We start from the raw sequence: 21,201 nt of genomic DNA on the forward strand, positions 1-21,201 counted from the left end.
ATATTAGCTAATAGTTACGTATTCTTCTGTTTATGCCTTACCAAAGTACAATACCACTTCTAAAATTATCCCACATAATTGTTGTTTGTCCTCATAATAAAAAAGGAAATGCAAGTCGTTTAATGTCATCAAGCATACAAATTGCCCTCATAATGCTTTGCAATTCTTATACACCCCAAAAGGATAATTGCTTGTTTTTCTTCTGTACTACAAACATGCAACTGTAATGACCCCCCCGAAGTAGATGGCATAGAAGAGAACAAGCCAACATTTTTCATTTGATCACATTGATCATGTTTTTAATTTTCTATAAGAATTACATATAAAAATGACACATTACATTATATTCAACTTAAAAAATTATGTTCTTAGCTAAACTAATTTATATTCAGTCCTTTGCTATGAATACAAGAGAAAGAAGTAACTATGTGATATTTCTGCCAGTATAGATTAGAAATTAAATCTTTTAGGCTTGTATTCATGGAAACTGAACAGTGAACCTGAGAGTGAAAATTTGGGGTTATTGGTTTTTGCGGTTGCCACATATTAAAAGTTAAAATACATGGCACATGGCAGATAATTTGTGCGAGGGTTTTGTAAAAATCATGGCTATATATAATTTATATATTTTTTATGTATTCAATTTGGGTGGACTTCTCAGTCATTCATTTAGAAAATAAAAGCTCTCTGGACAGTCTGTGTAGGGAGTTACCAGATGAAATTTGCAAAAGAGTTTTGGTAAACAAATGATAGCTCAGAGATATAAGAAGGACTTAATTCTGTGAGAATGAGATTAGGAACAGGATTATGCATAGATAGAAGTCATTTCTACTAAAGTCATGTGTTTTCAAGTGTGACAAGTATTTTCATAATCAATTTATATGTAACTTAGATTCCAATTGGTTGACATTTGAATCATATCTGGTAATGACCATGTATTTCTACTCAAGCAATGAAGAATATTCTTCTTATACAAATGAGAATGACTTCACCATAATGACTTCTAACTTCCCAGGTATAATCCTGGAAATAACCTATAACTAAAATCTCTGCTTTATTGACTAGCCTATATAGCTATGAATAAGAGATATACAAAGAATCCTGTGGCACTTAATATCTTCAGATGTTGTGTGCAAGTTTATTAAGAGGTAATAAATTTGATAAATCTCCTGACTTCTAAAACTTCTTACAGATTCTACCCGTGAAACACTCTAAACACCATTTCTTTCTATAACACACTCATCATTGAATATTTCAGAACCTGTTACTTATAAACTTCATTACACATAAAAACATTGTCCATTTTATTGACCCTTTTAAAATTTGTTTAAAAAATTCATCACGATGTATCCATGTTACGGATTCACAAGGGGATAAGCTAATCAGATGAGGTTAAATTAGAGGGTAATAATATATTGGAACTACTTCCTTATAACCTCCACAGAAGCTAAATGGCGGAACAAAGAATCCACAAAGGTGGAGGTCAAAGACCTGTCTCTTTAGCTGTTTTAAAAGCATTTACTTCCTATCACAAACTGTGTGTAACACAAGCCGTCATTCAATGAAGTACAGCTGTGTAAACAGGGTAGAGTAACTGGATCGTACTGCCTTACCGCTGTCACTTTTCAGAATTAGGAAAAACAAGAATACAGGATTTTTTTTTTTGCAGTTCATATTCAGCTTATTTAAAGTAAATAGCTTTTAAAATTGGTTATAAAATATAACTTATGAAAAATTATTCCAATAGTTTTTTGTAAACAAAACGAGAAACAGTTAATAGTGCATTTACAAATATGTTTGTCTTCTCTAACACTTGAATTTATGAATTATCTGTTCCAAGGAATAAAAATAAATATTATAGAGAAAAAATATTATCACAGTAAACTTATTCCTATGAAACGATATTAATATAAGTCATAGTCAATAATAATTTTCTTATAAGCAAATGATTGATTATATAAGCATATGATATGATTATACAAGCATATGATAGCTTTTTAATGACATAATTAGAAAGATTACACTTCTTTCCAGTGCCAAAATGTAGATTTGTATAAATATATTTTATTAATGCATTGACCAATTTGTTTGGCCAAAATTTAATGTATTATATATGTTTGTGTATATGTTACATTCTTATGTTTAGTTTTTTCTATTTTTAAAAAAATTAAGTTATAACTTACAGTTAAATATATCCCTTTTAGTATTCAGTTCTATGAGTTTTACCTAACAATCACTGTCACAATCAAGATACAAAACAGTTTTGATCACCCCAAAACGTTCCCCATTCCACTTTGTGTTGGTGGCAGGCTGACTCTAACATGACTTCTTGATTTAGATGACGAGATTCTGGACTTTGAACTGACAATGAAATGGGATGAAATTCCTGGGACTTTGAAAGAGGTAAGTATGTTTTGAATGTGGGAGAAATATAAATCATCGAGATCCAGAGGGCCGTCTATGAGAAGCAGCCTCTAAAAAGGTCCCCAATAATTCCTTTCTACTGATGTTCATTCCCTTGTATAATCCCTCCCCTCGAGTGTGAGCTAGACACAATTATCCCCTTCTAGTGAGTATAATTTTGGCAAAGCCTGTAGGATGTGACTCCTGTTATTAGCTTATAAAAAGACAGTGGCTTATGTCTTGGGTGCACTCCTCTTGTACTCTCAGAAGCTTTGTCTGAGGAAAGTCAGCTGCCGCGTAGTGAGCTATGTTTTGGAGAAACACATCTGGCAGGGAACTAGGAGAGCCTCAAACTAACCATCTAGCAAGAAACTAAACTCCTTAATCCAAACTCCACAAGGAGCTGAATCCTTCCAACAATTGTGTAAGTGAGTTTGGAAGCAGATCCTCCTCTAGTTGAGCCTTCAGATAACACTGCAGTCAGCAGACGGCTTACCTGCTCAACTACAACCTCATGAAAGCCAGAAGCATTCATGTAAGCTGTGCCCAGATTTCTGACCCACAGAAACTCTGAGAGAAGCCACTAGTATGTTACAAAGCAGTAGATAATATGGTGGTCAATCCCCCTCAACCTCATTCTCAGTCCCTAGCATCCTCTGATTTGGCTTCTTTCCTATAGTTTTGCCTTTTTAAGAATGTCTTATAAATGAATTATATGGTTTTTTAGCCTTTTGTGTCTGGTTTCCTTCACTCAGCATAATGTATTACAGAATATTCCATTTTGCTGAATTTTTGCTCCGTTTTTTGCTCAGTGTTACGTTTCTATGAATGTACTGCATTTTTTTGTTTTGTTTTGTTTTGTCCATTCATCAGTTAAAGAACACTTCAGTTCCAGTTTAGGGCAATTACAAATAAAAAAGTCTATAATAAGCATTCTAATACAATTTTCCTGTGAACATAAGTTTTTATTTCACTTGGGTACTGATTGCTGAATTGTGTGGTATGTTAACATTTAGATGGTTAAGAACTGCTTTCTAAAGTGACTGTGCCTTTTTACATTGCCACCAGCAGTGTATGAGAGTTAAATTTGCTCCACATCTCTGGCAGCACTTGATATTTTTATTTATATTTATATTTACTTATTTGATAGCATTCTAATAGGAATGTAATGGCATCGCATTGAAATTTTATAAATGCATTGCCATAATGGCTAATGACAATGATTATCTCTCCATATGCTAATGTGCCACCTGTGTCTTTGAACTGTCTATTCATAATTTGTGCCCACATTTTAATTGGATTATTTTTTATTATTGAGATTTGCATACAAGTCCTTTATTAAATGTTATTTATTAATATTTTCTCCTAATCTGTGGCTTGATTTTTTATTTTTTAACAGTATTATATGAAGAACAAAAGTTTAAATTTTGATGTAATTCAATTTATATACTAGAGAATTTGTTAAAAAAATTTAGTACTTATAACAAAGAACAGGAGATATTTTGGAGAAATGTTTTTAGAATGAGAAATTTGTAAGCATCTAGAACCTAGAAAAGTCTATATGTATTATACATCTAAAATATAACTAAATAAGTCTCTTGTCTTATATCTTGTCACCTACAGAATGGAGAGAAATAACCCCTTCGGTTAATGTGAGACATAAGCACAAGTCTATAATGGATTTTTACAGCTATATGATATCTATTTAATCTTTAATCTTTAATAGGCCAGGAAGTTTGGGGCACCATTGGGTACCTTCACTTATAATTTGGAAAACCCACAAGTTATGAAGGAAAAAATGTTACAGGCATATTTGCAAAACATTAATGATGCTTGACGCCGAGAAAGGCATGTTAGAAACACTTTATGCAACATTTAGCATATTGCGTGGTGACTGTGGAACATGAGAACTCTTAAGAAGCTTGTGGAGTTATTGTTCGAATTTTTAATTTTATAAGTAATTAAAGTGAAATTAAGAGAGGAAAGGGAAAAAGAGTTTCATTAAAGAAGAGAAAGCTTTTTATTCTTTCAGTAGTAATTTATGTGATGCATTCACATTCCTCTTGAATTTTTTTTACTTGACATATACCTGACATATAATATCCTATAGTTTCAGATGTACATAGAAATTCCATACTTATACAAACTAGGAAATTATCTGCACAATAAGTTACCATCTGTCAGTGTAAAAAGTTATTACAATATTATTGACTGTATTCCCTATGTTGTACATTATATCCCATGACTTATTTACTTTTTAACTGGATATTTTCTCCTTCAGAAATGGAGGTGACTGGGTCCAAATATTCTCAAATAGCACATATTTGATAATTTCCATTAAATAAAAGACATTGAGGAGCTCAACATACATTATTAAATGATGTTGCTAAACCTCTTGAATTGGAGCAACTGCCTATTGCCTTTTACAATTATCCTCTACCACTATAAAACACTGGACTTTCCTATTTTTGAATGAAACAATTGTCATTTTGAATTTGAGGAAACCAAATATAAGTGAATCCTTTAAAAGTTGTCTTTTTAAATTTAATTTTAATTTTCTTTTATTATGGTGACATTGGTTAACGAAATCCAGTAAGTTTAAGTGTACAATTTAACAGTAAGGCATGTATGCATCGTGTGTTCACCACCCATAGTTAGGTTTCTTTCTGTCACTACATATTTGACCTCTTTTACCCCATCTTCCTCCCCACTACCCTCTAGTAACCACTAGTCTATTGTCCATGTCCATGAGTCTCTGTTGGTTTGTCCTATTTGTTTGTTGCTTTTAGGTTTATATCCCACATATAAGTGATATCATGTGGTTTTCAACTTTTTCTGTCTGGCTTATTTCACTTAACATGATTTTCTAATGGTCCATCCACGTTGTCACAAATGGTAGTATTTCATCTCTTCTTATGTCTGAGTAATATTCTATTATATATGTTTTATCTCTTTCTAACAGATAAGTATGATTGATAAATCATTTAAAGAAGTTAATTGAGCTAAGCAAACAAAAAATTAGTAACGGGGTCATGCTATGAAACTAAAGTCTAACTGGAAAATGTAATAGCTGGTGAATATAATACATATATCCTCACATATTTCCTATTCTCTACACATTGAATGAATTAATGCCATCAATTTCATCATCACAACTGCATTTACTTCCTGTAGCAGCAAATAAAAGTGTGATTAGGAAATTGATGACACTACTAACTCATGCAATTAGAGACAGATATACTTCGTTGTACTTTTTTCTAATCTGTTCTTTTTCTACTTAATACCAAACACAAATTATCAAGTATATCTTAAAATGGCAAATCAGTAATAAAATCGATAAGTTGGCTAGACCTCCATATTTTTGTTCAAAACACTTCGCAAAATCTTGATATTCAGCATCATAGAAACCAGCCATCTGAAGGAGTGACCAAATTTTTCACTTTTTATCTAGGTGCTTGGAACATATTAAATTATCTCTCTAGAGGAGGTAACAAATGATGGCTCTAAAATTATCACAAATACTAAATTATCATTCTAATTTTTCTAGCAATCATGACTTTAATATATTTTTTAATGTTCACATGGAAGTTTTTAACTTCTAGCATGAGGAATTTTAAAATAAAAATTCTCCATTTATATGTTTATATTCTTTCAAAATTTGAACAAAACATAGCTTTTCAGTATAAAGCAAAAAAATTCATAAAAATTGATGTCATCTTTTCAATCAAAACTTGTTTCTATACAATGCAAAAGCAAGAAATAATGTAATGCTAAAATTAAAAACATATTTTTAAGAATGTTGTTACTATCTACCACATTCACTTGCACTAAAAATAAAAATGTGATTTTAAAATTTCAGAATTTTGCTATGCCCATATTTATGTCAATTGTATTCTACTTTAAATCACTTTTAGAAAAGTCTAAAAATTAAGATGATATTTAATGTTTTCATTTAAATTGTGTATTATTAAAAAGATTGACATATTTAGCACTAACTTATTGAATCCCTGCTGTACACAAATCTTTGTATAGGTATGCAGGGAATAAGAGCTTTTAGAAAACTTTAGGGAAACTGTGGGCTTTCTTCGACAGAGAGGAGAGAAGCTAGAGCAGTGGTCCCCAACCTTGTTGGCACTAGGGACCGGGGCTTCTATGAGAATCTCATGCCTGATGATCTGAGGTAGAACTGAGGTGGTGATGCTAGCGCTGGGGAGCAGCTGGAAATACAGATGAAATTTTACTTGCTTGCCAATCTCTCACCTCCTGCTGTGCAGCCCAGTTCTTAACAGGCCACGGACCAGTAACAGGCCACGGACCAATACCAGTCCACAGCCCCGGGGTTGGGGACCCCCGAGCTAGAGGACCTGTTCTGTTCTGTTACACAAGGGTTAGATTAAAATGATAGAAATAAAGGTCCTTATGATAAGCCAGAAATATTAGGAATAAAAAAGGAAGTGGACAGACAGGCCTTGAGGAGTGATAAATTGAAGAAAAAAGAAAAGAGCTCAAGCTAGAAACTGGAATGAGCCCCCAATGGCCTCTCTCTTTCATTCTCTCTCCACACCTTACCCTCTTTATCCAACCCTTTCAAAGTTAGAGCCATGGTCCAAAACCACAAAACACCAAACTAGCCATATATTAAAATTAAATGTGTACTTCCCTTATCCTATGTCAGGCAGGTGGAATAGGAAGCGAGAGGAGGTTCCTCATCCCAGGGCGAAGGGAGAGGTGAGCTTTGTCTTCCCAAGTTGAAAGGCTAAAAGCAGCTCCCTCCTAAAATATTGTCGGACATGTTAAAGAACAGTATTTTAGTTTTATGATGAGCTGTATATCTTTCTACAGGCAGACCTGAAAACTTAAGATCACAAGGCTAAATTTAAAAACATATTTATAAGAATGTTGTTACTATCTACCACATTCACTTGCATTAAAAATAAAAATGTGATTTTCTTTGAGAAAGAGTTTTACCTAATTTCTAAGAGACAATTTACAACTAACATTTCTAAATACTGCTCACTCGTAGGAAGAAATTGCACATATATATGTTTTGGGAATTAAAAGGGAACAAGAATAAAAATGAATCTATAAAGATAAAAAGAGAATGGAATACATTTCCCATGTAATTTATATATGTACACATACACACATGTGTATTGTACGCTTTGTGTATGTATGTTTGTGTATGTTTAAGGTAGAGAGACAGATATGAAAGAAATCTAACTATGGGCAATTAACACACAATGCAATATATATATATGACTTATTGTTGAATTGTACACTTGAAACTTATTTGATTTTGTTAACCATTGTCACCATAATCAAAAAATACACAGTTTCATATTATATTCCACATGTAGGTATACAGATATGTAGCATGATGTAACAGCTTCTCCTATAGAAAAAATAAAAAGAAATAGTGTGTTTGTGTATGAAAGCAGAGAAGGTTGCACTTTGCAATCATCATTCAAAGCTGACTGAGCTTTATTGCATGTTGTTAACCCATATATTCTCAGTATCACTTCCAACCATGAGATAAACTGGTTGCCTACTAACTTAAGAATAAAATTATAGTTTTTGATTTTTACTGTGCACTCTATTACAAGGATATATGCAAGGTTGTCTGAAAGTGGTACTATTAATAAGAGTTTGATTTCAATGTGTACTCTTCCTTCTCTAAGCTCCATCATTCTTCATTTATACCCCTCTACTCCTAGTCATGATGTATGTTGATACTAGCCAAAACCAAATAATCACTTAGATTTCGATTCTCTCAGTTCAGACTTACAGTTCCTCAGCCCTAGACTGTGAGCCAGGTGATCTGCTAGAGCATCCTGATTTATACCAATGACGATGCATGGAAAGAGCTCCTTCCCACTCAATACAAAACATGTCATTGAACTAAAGTATTTTTAAGTGATGTGAATACTGAAATTTCTAGAAATATAATAGGTCAGTGATAAGGGTTAAGGAAGATTCTCTTACCTCTCAACTGTGTGGAAAATTAGCCTTGTCTGTAAGAAAACTCTCTCTCTCTGCAAAAGTTAGTAAAATTAAATAAAAATTCTTTGAAATAAAATGTATCAGTATTACATCTTAAAGTAATTATAGATTTGACCATTGCGATGTCTCATGAAAATCACATATACATTTAATAAAAGCAAATTCTAGTGCAGTTGGATCCTGGCTGTCAGCAGCAACATTTACATTATGATTGAGGTTTTGGTGCTGTTAGTGATTTTATCACAAGAGTCTTATAATATATTTAGATTCTAAGGAATCCACATGCTTATTATAGATTAAAAGCAAGAAACCTTCCAGAGTATTTATTAACATCTATTTGGCATTCATAATGACCTAACTAGCACAATCAGAGGGCAGAAATCATGGGAGAAGAACTGTCTTTATGTCAATAGAGTTAGCTAGAAATAGCAAGCACTTCTATGACCCTCCTTCTGAGCAGCATGCTCGCTTGTGGTGAGGCACATTGAACTTCTGCTGGATTATGTTAGGAACAATGATTTATATAATTTGTCTCGACAAGTCACAGAATCCAAGAACAAATAATTTTCAAAGTTTGAAAAGAGAGCAACAAAAGGAAGCAAACAGGGAAGCAAGATGACCAGGGATCGTCAGGAAAAAGGAAAACAGGAGAAAATTGTACTAAAACCATTAGTTGAAAAGTGGCTGCAATCTGTTTTCATTCCCTCTCTAATAAACCTTGAGGATGTAGATTACCCCTGTCAACAACAATAAAAACCTGCCAAGATCCCTTTGCCAATAATAAGGGCTTTCTATAGGTCTTACCATTTGCCTTTGTGTTTTAAAACTAATTTTTACTCTTTTATAGCAAATGAGTCTGCTTTTCATGTTAGAAACTTTCTGTATTACTGAATTTGCAAGAAATACAACAGTGTCCAATGAAGGTACTGAACTGAATCAGAACTGAATATCCCAATTAAAACAAGTCAGTCTATCCATTATAAATGGTGTCATTCTACCATAGATTAGTATTGTAACTGGTCTTTGAGGAAGCAATCTGCATCTGATAGATTTCCTTTTGTGCATTTGAGAACTGTATGTTCCACACTCGGTTATTACTGCTTGTTGACACATCTTAGAACTGAATGTTTTGGTGAGTTACTTTGCCCTTTCCTCTGTCCCCTTCAAAGTACTTCCTAAATCTGAATGTATGTCTGGTTTTAAGGGGAGGATATCAATGACTACCAGGACACACTACTGCTGGAGGAAGAAGTTTCCTATAATGTTCTGTGACCTTAGGGCAATGAGGGATGGAAGTGGTTATGCAGGAACATATCTGCTATTAAGCTCATATTATGTTCCTGAGATCCCCCAAACATGATCCCATTGCTAAATGATCATCAAACCCAAATGCTATTTATTACTGAATTCATTGTTTTCTACTGATGCTTCATCTTCCTTTTTCTGACCTTCTAATATGACTATCTTACCTTCTATTACCCCCTTTTCTTTCCTCCAACCTCCATCGATCTGTCACTATTGGCTTCCATCAATCCACTGTATCATTTGCTTCTTTCCTCTCCTATCCTATAATCGCTTTCCTAGATTGAGGCTTCATTGTCTCAGTACAGTCTGCAAATATTCATTGCATAATATCTATGAATAAGACATGCTACTCTTATATCACTCCCAACCTGGTGCAGATATCAACAAATTGCCATGATGGGCCAGATCCAGCCCACAACCTGCTTTATGCAGCCATCATACTAAGAAAGTTTTTACATTTCTAAATGATTAAAGTAAAATCAGAAGAGTAACCACTTGTGACACATGAGTATTACATGAAAATAACATGTCTCTTTCTCTTTCTCTTTCTCTTGTACCCTCCATTCTCTGGGCTTCTTGAACATCCTCAATATTTTCATGGTCCCCTGTCTGTGTACCACCTGTCAAAATATTCTTAATTTTCAAGGACCACTGCATATGTCATTTTTTTCAGGAAATCATATTTAGTCCTCCCCAACCACAATTATACAATTCTTATTACTCTTTGGCCTTTAATATCACAAATATTCTGCTATTTTGCACTCGCACCTATTTAAAAGCTTCTTAATCAGAGAGATTAATTTCTCCATTTTGTATTTTCCACAGCATCTGCCATTGTCTTTTTGCATACTTTTCTCTTAATTAAATAATATATATTTTTCTATTAATTAAACCAATGCTTATCAAATAATGCTGGCTTATTTGAATAATTAATAACCAAGTCACACTATTTCATTTGCTAAACATGTATATTTTCATTAGTAAAATCAAGGATTTAAAATTTTTTTTTCCTTTTTCATGCACTGACTCCTTCTCCCTAACTTCAGTCATATCTAAACATTCCACTTTGTAAAATATGATCCTTTGACCTTCCCTTTCCTTAATTTGTTTTTATCTCAAACATCTTAAAAGAGCAGAATTTACTTCCTTACCTCCCACCATTAAGTTCATTCCTAATATCACTTAATTCTTTCCAAAATCATTATTGGTCTCTTTCTTGCCAAAACTAAAGACCCCCTTTTAGATGTCACCCTCTTCAAACTTTCCAAAACATTTAACAACTGCTTTTGTCTTGAAAATCTTTTCTTTTGACTTTAGTAACATCCCCTGCTCCCAGTTCTTCTCTTTCTTTACTCAGGCCAAGTCCATTTCCCTAACTTCTTCTCTTGTTCTCAAACACCTTAAAGAAACTAGTTCTTGTTTTCCTTTGTCCCTCACTCCCATTGTTTTTCATGGTGTGCTATCAATTGAAATGACTTAAGTAATCAATTATCCAAAGGTTGATGAATCCCAAATATTTCAGTGTTTGTTGACTTCTTGGTCTGAATTCCTTCTGAGAATTCTATACATATTATGCTCCGAATCTATCTCATTATCTTGCTTTCTGTCTCTTGTTGTTCTTTCTTTCTTAACGGCATTGCCATCGTTTTGGTCACCCAGGCAAAGGAGATAACAGACAGGGAAGACCTCAAAGTGGAACTAAGCCTCCATGTTTTTTTGTACCCTTCTAACCTCAATTTAGATATTGATGCAGTGCTTAGCATATAATTAGAACAAAACCCAATATAAATTAATTTTTTTTAAATGACCTCACATTAGCTTGTGATACTGTCTTCTATTACACTTTAGCAAACAGGCCTAAAAGTTGCTTTTATTACTAAAGGAACAATCATATATATGAGAAAATGTGAAGAGGAATGTGAAATGTCAAGGGTTATTCATGAAGGTCAATAATGAAATGTGAGATATTCTTTTCTCAACAACTTGATATTTTAGAGAAATTAATAGGAATAGTACGTGCAGAAACTAAAAAAACTGTATTTTACAAGTCAAATTATAAAATAATCTATGGCTTTCATACTAAAGGACGTTTTCCTCTAATTCATCAAAGTATGTTAAATACTATGATATGATAGATTGCTGCTCTTCTGGTTCTGAAGTTAGAATGTGCAATTTAGAGTTCATTCATCTGGACGTTGTTTTAGATTTCTTAACCATTTGTAGGATGTCATGACCTGAGCTATCTTACTTGCTTATAATTAAACTTACCTCATTGTAAAATTAATCTTTATTTGGACATATATGCATATAAACAGTTTTGAGGTTGGAACAATATGAAAGTGATATATTATTTAATCAATTTTTTTCAGAAGCTTATACATTAACACACACACACACACACACACACACACACACACACACACAATATGGCTACACAAAATGCCCTAAACATTTAAAAATTGTTAAATGAAAAACAAAGAAATGGTCGAAACATAGGACTATCCATGAGGTTCTGTTACAGTGTAACCCCCACTTGCCTGTAAATCTAAAGGAAGTCAATCAAGGCTTTCATGTACCTCATCTCTCCCTCTCTTCTGTCATTCCAAATATGTGTGATTGTACTTTGATCTAAACTTAATCATACCCTGTCAAATACAAAGAATCATACTTTTATCGAGAAAATACTCTGCCTAAGAGTATACCTTTGTATTTAAATATAATTTCTAAAACAAATTGTTGGAAACTTTTTATAATGTCATTAGTATTAGGAACTGTTATTTTTAAAGTTCATCTTCACAAAATGAAGATCAATTAAATTATTTACAGGTAAAAGCTCATGAAGCAGAATATTAAAAAATCTATGGACCATATTGAATATTTCTAAACAAATCTAACACTCATGAATCCACAATAACTCACCTTGATCTGTGAGCTTTGCAGTACAATGTATATTTGAGCAACCACAAATCTATTGGTAGATAACATGACAAATTAGTGTAGGTCAAAACAGGCATTTTAACATATTTCTCTAGTAATTCTGTCTTTTCTCATGATCAGCTTGTCTAAAACCTTGGCAAATAACGATCACCACACACACAAAAAAATCAGGTCTCCTGGTGTCGTAGTGTTGCATAACATGATTTCCTATAATGATGTCACGTTTGATGCTGCAGACCATGTGAAACAGATTAACTGTGACCAAATTAGCATTCTTTTGTAAGACCAGCTGATATGCACATGTAAAACATGAAACACACACATATTGTGAGATGCAATTAAATGATTCTCAAACACCATGCCATAAATAATTTTAACCTCATAAATGTCTACCTTATAAAGTAGAAACTGCTTTTTATTTGTTTCTTTTTACAACCAACATGACAATCTAAGTAATTTCAGGGCATTTTTATCCTTGAGAAACTTACTAGGAAAATGCTATTGTTGCATTTTTTTTCCCCGGGTTGGATAATGCCTCGTTTGTTCTTTTCAAAGAGTTCTTACGTTAATGTGTTCTCAGCTGTCTTTAGGAAAGATTGATGTCTAGTGTCACTGCTAGGAAGTGCAAACCGTTCAGCCTCACTGCAATCTATGTCCTCATTCTCTTGCTCCACAGGATACCACATACTTTGGCAGCCAACATTAAGAAGGGAAGTGTTTTAATGGCGATAAGTGATGCCAATGAAACCTTTCTCACAATGCTCAAAATTTAATGGTTGGAGGCTGAAGCACAAAATGGTGCAACTAAAGGGAATAAATGAATACATTAGCTGAAAGGTAACAATGCTGTTTACCTAATCAATGCTAAAAGAGATTAAAAACTTCCTGTCATTAAACTTTTCACCAAAATGTCATCTTTATGATAGCCTGGGAGAATCTGGATCTGTTTAACAACACCTTCACTCTCTTTCCAGACATAAGAGCTCAGTGATCAATTGTGTTAATAATAGCAATTGTCAGTGTGCTTTTTAGAAGTAATTTCCACAGTATAACATGTTCCAGCTATACCACCACCCCTATGGAGAGTAGAGCAATGGGAGGGAACCCTTTGCAATGTAAGTAAAATGAAAGGAATTTATATAAGGTGACATGAAACAGGTGTTTAAGAAGCACTGCACTCCTTAGGAGGGGAAAAAGTACTATTGGGGAAGCAAGATGTTCAGAAGACATGTGATTGTGGCAAAGTCATCTAAAGTCCGCAGGGTTCTCATCTTTATGAAGGAGCTAAGGTATTGCTTTTCATAAAGAACAACATGGATATATTCACAATATTAAGCAGGAATAGAATGTAGAGTTGTCTTTTTTATAGGTGAGTTGAATTCCGATTGATATAATTTACTCATTTGATTGCTTCCGGTTATAAATGTAGTCAAGTCCAATGAAAACAACTAATCACATCATCATGTGATCTGACCTACCACCTTGGTCTTATTACCTCTGAGCTTTAAGTAAATGACTTCTCCTTTGAATCATCCAATGAAATTGACATTCGATAGTTTTCAAGTAAAACCATTAAGCATAAAAACTCAAATTGATCCTAACGACCATGAGTGATTTCTCTAGTAAGCTTCTTTTCAAGTTTTTGCCTCATTTATTGCCAAGAGTTTATCAAATATAAGTAAAATTCTACCAGGTCTTTCCAATTGCTTTTGATCAGTGTCACCGAAAAGCAACAGTGGAAACAAACAAACAAACAAAAAAACAACAACAAAAAAGCACAGAATAAAAAAGTAGGAGGGTAGAAGTAAAGACTTTAAAAATAATTTTCACAAGCAGTTGTGGGGTGAGGTGAAGACACTTTGAAGAAGAGACAAAAAATAACATGGAATGAAGAGCAAAAATGCATCGAGTTCTAGGTAGATACGTTAATCTTAATAATGACTTAACTCTTTTTTCCTTGCTGTTTTGAAGAAGAAAAAATTGAGGAAACAACTTATCAAGATCACAATTCCAAAGTGGCAGAGCCAGAATTTAAATCCAGACCTATCTGGATTCAGAGCCCATGCTCTTTCCCGAGCTCTCATATAGGTAGCTACCTGCCCACAGCTCTGCATGAGATGGGACATACAAGGAGTGATGCATAATTTCTGCTTTAACGAGTTTGTTCTTTATAGACCCGAGATACAGAGAACAAGCTGACAGTTGCCAAAAGAGAGGGGAGTGGGTAGATGAGGGGAAAAAAGTCAAGAACTAGTTAACATCTCCTACAGGTATCACTGCAAAAGGGCAGTGTCCCCAGGCAAGCAGACAGCCTATCCCTCATTATCCTGGCTGGGACACTCAGGGAATGGCTACTCAGTCTCAACTCAAGGAGCTCTTCTGTCACCTGCAGTTAGGTGCCTGCTACACCCATTTCCACAAGTTCTTGCCTTTCTGTTGCCAACAAGCTTCAGTACCCCTGGAACAGTGAAATCACATCCCCCAGGCTCTGGCCTCATTCTTAGCCTTTCCATACCCTGCTCCTTAGTTCATATCACTTTAATCCATTTGATAACTGGTTTGCAATAGATAATCCAGGATGGTTCCTTATTTAAATGAATGAATCAATCAATCAATCAATCAATCAAATGAAGGAAAGACCAATATAGCTGAGACTCCATTAGTCAGGTTGACTCATCAGAAAAGGCTTGGGTTGAAACTCTGTCTGAATGTTAAAATAGTAATTTCCTAGTAGGCCGGAGTTTAGTATATTAAAAGAGCAACTTTCTCTACAAATATATATACATACATATATATATATATATACACATACATATATATATATATATATATATGCACGTGTGTGTGTAAATAATGCAAAATAATTATTATGATATACAGAAAGAAATCTAACTATGGGAGGTGAACACATAGTGTAAATACATATATGTCTTATCGTTAAAGTGTACAGCTGAAACTTACTGGATTTCATTAACTAATGTCACCATAAAAAATAAATTAAAAAATAAAAATAAAAATAAATTTATATTAATCACACACACACACAAAAAAAATCATGCTAGGCAAAATAAGCCAGACAGAAAAAGTTGAAAATCACATGATATCACTTATATGTGGGATATAAACCTAAAAACAACAAATGAACAGGACAAACAGAGACTCGTGGACATGGACTATAGACTAGTAGTTACCAGAGGGTAGCAGGTAGAGGGTAGTGGGGAGGTAGATGGGGTAAAGGGGGTCAAATATCTGGTTACAGAAAGAAATCTAACTATGGGAGGTGAACACACAGTGTAAATATATATATGCCTTACTGTTAAAGTGTACAAATGAAACTTATTGGATTTCGTTAACCATTGTCACCATAAAAAATAAAATTAAACAAATAAACAAACAAACAAATAAATAAATAAATAAGTAGTACTTGGTTTAAAAGTAAAGTACTATTTGGTTTTAAAAAATCATTTATGTGCACTTTTATGAACTATTACTAATGTTCAAAGTGAAGTCTAAAAAACATAAACAATTTAATAATATTCCAGTTTAGGAAAGGAAAAAGTGAATTCCAATATTCTTAAAAGACCACTTAACTTTTCATCATATCTTAAAGGCCGCTTTTCTCAAATTTTATACATACACTTCTAAGACACAGACACTTAAATTTCTGTTCAACTCTTTTACAATTTAACTTATGTAATCATGGCATTTAATTTTTTTAAAAGCCTCAGCAAAGTTTTAGTAAAATATCACAAATGATCTCTATTATATCAACTGACACAATTTTCTATTTCATTTTAAATTTCTATTTCATTTAACTAAATTTACTGAAAATACTAATTTTTCCTCAAAATATTTCTGCTAGCATCTTGAAAATTTTACCAAAAATATATTTAAATATATTTTTTTAGAAAAAGAAAAGACCAGTTACTCTATGGATTTCAGAGTAAAGCCTTACATAAATGAGATTATTAATCTTGGTTAGATTAATAATCTAACACACACACACACTCACACGCATTGGTTATTATCATCAATGTATAAAGCTGTTGGCTTCTGTACCTATTTAGCAATAAACTGTGCTTCTAGTAATAAGTGCAAATGAATGTACGGTACTTCCATGGGTTTTGCTAATTCATTCTCCTTTAATCAAACCAACTCATTTGGGAAGCATCTTACTTTATCTGATAATATATATTTAGAATCAAAATATGAAATACTGACAAGAATATTAAATAAACACTTTTATGCAATACTATGGAAAGGGTAAAATGATAGAACCAAAATGAGAAAAAAAAACCTTCAATAGATACTGTTAACTGTTATGTTGTTTAATTACAGTGCTTCATTTCAGTGAGAAATAAAGCTAAATATGTTACGAAAATAGTCTAGAATCACATGATTCTAGAAAATAAAAATTACAGCAGAGGATGTAAAAAGAAAATAAAAATTACAGCAGAGGATGTTTCAGTCAATTTTCTCATCTCTTTCTCCCCAGAGTCTTAGCTAGGCTTTTACAGTGTCGTCATTAGAGAAAGCAAAACATCCTAGAGAGGGTTACACATATTTTTAATGGGAAAAAAACCTGATATGATATAAAATTATTTTCATTGTAATGGAAATTATAAACCTCAAAGAAAACAATGCTTATAATTATTGTCTATATTTTAAAAAGGTAAGAGTGATTCAAATAATCTTTCTAAAGTGGGTGATGAAGAGTCCTGGGTAATTACATACTCTGGTTAATAGAGAAACAAAACCCATATGAATTGTCAATTTTCAAAGAATTACACTAACATAAAATAGGCCACATGAAACTATACTGAGAAAAGTACACAATATTGAAGTGTCTCAAGACCATTTCACACCCCAAGCTATGTTGGCAGCGGGGATGGCACATGTGCAGACAATGTGTTTACTGAGAAGCCATGGGTTGCAGAGAGCCTCAGACATTGCCTTTAACTTGATAACATTTAGCTGTTGTATAATGTGCTGATTGGCTTTGGGGATTATTGTCCACTATTGAGAGAACACAGAACATTGACACTGTGTTTTTGATTTAGAGCTGCTGCAGAACAAAATGTCGTTAAATACTTTGAAATAGTTTAAAGAGGTTAATATGCCTGTCCTTCTGTCTTTCCTTCCCTCCCTCCTTCCTACCCTCCCTCCCTCCCCCTTTCTTCCTTCCTTCCTTCCCTTCCTTCCTCCGTTCCTTCCTTCCTTCCTTCCTTCCTTCCTACCTTCCTTCCTTCCTTCCTTTCTTCCCTAAAGACCTCCTGGAGACTTCTTCCCCAGTATAACTCCGATCCCTTAGTGCTACACTCTTAGAGATGATTATAAGGGACTTTTTTCACTTTCATAAAGAATACATGGACATAGTAACACTCTAATCTAGAATGGGGGTATTTCTAGTAATATAAAAGGCACAACATTTTAAATGCCTAAAATTCTTGTATAAACTAACCCAAGTCATTGCATTAATTTAATATATATTTCTTAATCTTTTAGGTTTCAGTTTCTTCATTAGAGACAACAGCATTTTGGAAAAAGTTTGTCGAAGAACATCGTATCCATAGAACTTCACATTCATTTGCACAAACACTCTCATGCCTAGGAATGAGTTGGCTCACAATTATCAAATATTCTGGTTCTCCAGCATCTTATCTCACCTGGATTATGGTTGTAGTGTACTCTTATTTCTTGGAGTACCTTCTTCTTTGCTTTCCTAGGAATATCAATATGACATATCTCCATGTCACATATGCTCTGCACTTGTTTCCTTATTCTTTTCACTACAATATGTGCAATTCCTGGACATTATCAAGTTTCACATAGAGAAGGAAAGTGAGATGCAGAGAGAGTTAGTAACTTGCCCGAGGGCACAAAATAATTTGGTGTCAAAACTAGACTAATACTACAAATAATCACCTCTTACATATGTGTAACAATTTACTGTGAGCCACATGTTTTACTATAATTTATGTATTATAGTCACACTCTCAACAAATTAACAATTTAATGTGCTATATGGGGAAAATGCAGATATGAAATTTTGGAGACTGAGATTATAGTTGGAGGACAGTTTGATGGTTTCTTACAAAACTAAAAAACTCTTGCCATATGATTCAGCAATTATGCTTTTTGGTATTTACCCAAAGGAGCTGGAAACATATCCACATAAAATCCTGCACATGAATGTTCATATCAGCTTTACTCATAATTGCAAAATTTTGGAAGCAACCAAAATGAGCTATTGAGCTGTAAGGCAATAGGAAGGAACCTTAAATGCATATTAATAAGTGAAAAAAGCCAATGCAAAAAGGCTACATAATATATGATTTCAATTACATGACTTTCTGGAAGAGGCAAAAGTATGGAGAGAGTAAAAAGGTCAGTGGTCGACAGGGATTAGATTTGGGGAGGAATGAATAGGTGGAGCACAGAGGATTTTTATGGTAATGAATATACTCTGCATGATACCATAATGTGTATACAAGTCATTACACATTTGTACAAACCCATAGACTATTACAACACCAAGAGTTAACTGGAACGTAAACTATGAACTTTGGTGATTATGCTGTATCCGAGTATGTTCATCCATTGTAACTAATGTACCACTCTGGAGGGGATGTCAATAATGAGGAAGGGCATGAGGGGGTACATGGGAAATCTCTGTGTGTATCTTTCCTTCAGTTTTTCTGTGAATCTAAAATTGCTCTATAAAAATAAAGTTTTAAATTTAACAAAAAAATTGGTTACATTTTAAAGCTCCTGGACTAATCTTCTAAAAATTTTAACTCATTTCTAGGTTTTTTTTTTTCTCTTGTTTTTTATTTTATCCCTCGGAAGATTTTCTCATCTTCCAAAGTTTGTTTGGAGTTGTTTATTTTTTTTCTGTTCTCCTATATTTAATTTTTAAGAATTCAATTTTGTTCTTGCATATTTTTAATACAGCATTCTATTCTTGTTTTGTAAATACAATATCTATTTTTTCTCTTCTAAAGACAGTGTATAATAAGATTTAAAAACTATATACTTTTGTTCCTTGTATTGTCTCTGTTTGCGTCAAGTTTCTTTTGTTGCTATTGTTGTTTTATTATTATTATTTTTTATTTTGACCTCTATCTTTCTCAGACACTTTGAATACTATAGATCAGGAAGAAATTCTTCTGTTGTTGGCTTGGAGTTTATAAGAATTCTCCAGAGATTCTTGAGTAGTGGAGAAATACTTCCAGTTTTTCTCTGTTCAGTTCATTCATCTTGCCCTCAGCTCTACCTGCTATTCTCAAGTTTTCAAGGACCTTCTATTACACTGTAATCAGAAAGTAAGCTCTTCTGTATTCTCTTGAATTAGGAAATAATTAGTTCTTTAAAATGTAAATGCCTTTTATAGAACATATAAGTAAAGTATCATTAATATTTGGACTCCAACTATCAAGCCTAACAGTTGTATTTTACAGAGAAAGCGCAAATATAAAGAATAAATTATGTCTGCCATCTATATTTACTTTATCTAGTTCTACAGTTAATGCAGATGTCACAGCTTTGCCATATTTTATTTTTTAGAACAGATACTCATACATTGAAAAACTAACTCATCTGTGATGCTCAAAATTATTAGTTCAATTACATATTATATAGTAAAGTAAATTGGGTAAATTTACATAAAACTTTTTAGAACTACAGTGTAAAAAAAAAAAAAAAAGATTATTTAGCTCATAGTACTGTTTATTCTCTCACTTGCCTACAAGAAAGTGTCACTTGAATTACCGAAGTAGCTATTTTTCTGCTGTGAGCTCTTAACCAAATATTGGCACCTAAGAGCACCGTCTCTCCTTCAGCGGATCAAGCCAAATACAACCACAGCCCAAAAAAGACATCCTGTCCCTCCTTCAACAGCCAGCAGTCTCCTTTCACAGTTCCAAAGAAAAACAAGAACAAATATTTGCAAAGATTTTTTTGTCTTATACCAAAAATGAGCATTAATAAAACTGTACTTAGAGGAAAGCACTGAGAGAGTATATAAAAACGATATTGTAATGTCAAAGAGGGAAGCATTAATTCATAATATGCAGGAATATTTTTAGATGGTACTGACAGTTTGCATGAAGCTTGGGAGTGGTGTGACTTGCTTTCATAGGAAAGGAATGGCCTAGCATGGGAATTTTATTGGCAGATATCATAGCTTAAAAATGCACATGGGATGTCTGTCTTATAAAGCAACAAGTATAATATTTTACATTTTTTTCATTTTATGATAGGAATCAGTTATTATACTAGAGAAAAGTTTTCTTGCTTTTCTCATTATTCATCTTACTTTTGCTAGACAGTATTAAACAGAAGTCTGCATATTATCTTGGATTTTATGGCTCTCTATGGTTTGCAAAGTACTTTCACATACATCATCTCCTTTAATCCTTAAAACTATTAAGGGTGTTATTAATATTTCTGCTTTATCTAAGAGAAAACTGATAATCAATGGGGATTAGTGAATTGCCTACAATTTACACAATCACTAAATGATAGAACCGAGTGTGGAACCCTGAAATTCTGCTT

The 21,201-nt window shown here is 33.2% G+C and overlaps 1 protein-coding gene across 5 annotated transcripts in view; it reads right to left on the reverse strand.

Moving 5' to 3' along the window:
• The window catches only part of AGMO (alkylglycerol monooxygenase), a 287,513-nt gene that overhangs the window by 186,538 nt on the left and 79,774 nt on the right, over positions 1-21,201 (reverse strand). The window lies entirely within an intron of this gene.

This window comes from Pteropus medius, unplaced genomic scaffold (genome assembly GCF_902729225.1).
Source record: "Pteropus medius unplaced genomic scaffold, Ma_sr-lr_union100, whole genome shotgun sequence".
Taxonomy (NCBI): domain Eukaryota; kingdom Metazoa; phylum Chordata; class Mammalia; order Chiroptera; family Pteropodidae; genus Pteropus; species Pteropus medius.